This window comes from Acyrthosiphon pisum, chromosome X, assembly GCF_005508785.2.
Source record: "Acyrthosiphon pisum isolate AL4f chromosome X, pea_aphid_22Mar2018_4r6ur, whole genome shotgun sequence".
NCBI lineage: Eukaryota > Metazoa > Arthropoda > Insecta > Hemiptera > Aphididae > Acyrthosiphon > Acyrthosiphon pisum.
Genome location: NC_042493.1, coordinates 92,651,121 through 92,653,355, shown reverse-complemented (window position 1 = coordinate 92,653,355; position 2,235 = coordinate 92,651,121). Strand labels below are relative to the sequence as shown.

Here is a 2,235-nt window from a genome sequence, read left to right as displayed (position 1 = left end):
ATATATCTATGGTCTGTACTAATGTTTATAATTTACGCGATAATCCGCCCTGCCATAATATATTTAATAATAATATTGATAATCAGTGTTGGGAATAGATAACTAAAAAATTATCTAGATAAGATAAGATAATTTTAACAAAATATTATCTGGATAAAAATAAAGATACCATAAATGTAAGTTATCTAGATAAATATCATTTTTTACACTTATTTTTATTGTTTTTTAATTTTTAGTGTTTTTTTTTTGTAATATTAGATTCATATCAATATAATGACATAAATTTTATAATAACAACAGATTGAGCCTTTGAAATACAGTTCTATGAAGTTAATTTTTATTTATTTTTAAAATGGATCGGGAAATAAACCTGTGCCTAATTAATTTCAATATGCTCATTATGGCTATAAAAGAAATAGTAGAGAACGATGTATAGTGCAAGCCCGCATGCAGGTCCTCTTATTATCGTAATACTGTCGTTTGCGATAATAACAAGAAATATATTCTTCTATTTTTATAAATAATTAATATTATATTAGAATTTTAGTAACATATTGGTTTTATAATTTTTTAGGGGCACTATAATATTTATCTAGAAAAGCTCATTTTTCATCTAAGCTAAACATTAGGTATTTAGGCAAATCGTAACGTCATAATTATCTAGAAACCATAAAAGATAATTTATTTCAAATAATCTTATCCAGATAATTCCCAACACTGTTGATAATTCGTTAACCATAACACGACACATAGTTATATATAAATATAATAATCATAATTCATAACACAATAATATTATAATAATATTTAGGCAACGAAAACTATAATATTACATAACATTTTTGTAATATTATACATACGAGCGCGGCTGTCGGCGGCGGCGGCGGCGGCGGCGGCGGCGGCATCGGAATAGGTCTCGATTGCAGACGTCATAGGCGGCGGCCGACAGTCACGAAAGACTCCGCCCAAACAGCGTGCGCACACGACGAACACCGTCCGATCGTGTTTCGTCGGCGTTTCTCGTTGTCGCGTTCGGCCGGTGGGCCGCCGACGTTGTGAACAGCAGTTCAGTCGCGAGCGGCGGCGGGAGTCGGACGTTCCGCGCGGTCGGCGGCGGCGCGGTCGACGACCACCTGTCAGCCGATCCGGGAGTGCTGTCCGTCGGGTCAAGGCTACTGCGACACGGATTCCGAGCGATGACCGATCCGGTGGTGGTTGGTTACCATCGCAGACAGCAATTTTTTGTTTAATAATATATATTTCATTATAAGCCGCCAAAGTGCGACGCCGCGTAAGTGCTACCTAGTCGATTTTGCTGTCTTTATTTTTATTTTAGTATAAACTATAAATTAATAAAATAACATGATCATAAATTAAAAACAATTTTGGCACAGTTATGCTGGTACGTTGTGAAAGTTACTACAGTACATTTCTGTAGACATATTATCAGTTATTACATTTGGGATGACTGGTTTTAACTTGAATCGTAAACCTGTCCCAGATTATAATATACATATATCCATTTAATACCTGAGTACATTTTATTTTAAATGTTTTTCACTTTCTATTTTGTGATTATGATAATCTTCAAAAACATTTGCCTATGCATATGTTTAGTAAAAGTATTTGCCTGGTGCATGGTACCAATTTAATACAATTGAGGAAAACGATGAATTTTTTACTTCTCTCGTTTCGTGTACTTACATCAATTTTCATATATTATATTATAATATGATATGCATATACCTGAAATAGTCCTATATGATTTATAAAAAATAGTAATAATGTTTTCAAAATGACACGGGTCTGGAATAACGCGTAGTAAAACAAAGATGCCCGTGAACTATTTTACCCGCTCCTGACATAATCATACTAACCAATGACCATTTAACTCCCAAAAACTAACGCTAGAAAAACCGATATATTTTTGATGCGGACATTTTCCCAACATTTTTTTAAAGTTAATTATTAACTAATAATATTGAATTTAATAATATAATATTATTTATTATAATTAATCAGAATTTTTTTTTTAAAAATAAAATATAAAATATATAAAATAGTTTTTATTTTCATAAATATAATAGATTATAAATGTATATGTCTGAACAACTGAATTAATTTAAAACAAAAAAATTTAAAAAAAATAAGTAGGTATAAAGTAAAATATAATGAATAAGTCAATAAAAATTGGTTTAAAAATTCCGACATAAAAATGATACATTTTTGTAAAAA

General features: G+C 31.1%; 1 protein-coding gene across 3 annotated transcripts in view; it reads left to right on the top strand.

Moving 5' to 3' along the window:
• Positions 1-1,054: 1,054 nt before the first annotated feature.
• The window catches only part of LOC100575607, a 6,981-nt gene continuing 5,800 nt past the window's right edge, over positions 1,055-2,235 (top strand). For 2 of the 3 annotated variants that reach the window (XM_016807346.2, XM_008188371.3), the window contains exon 1: positions 1,055-1,291. The gene's annotated coding sequence lies outside the window, so the exon portion shown is untranslated. Of the gene's footprint in view, positions 1,403-2,235 lie in introns of all 3 variants that reach the window. The other variant, XM_029491295.1, reaches the window with a different exon arrangement.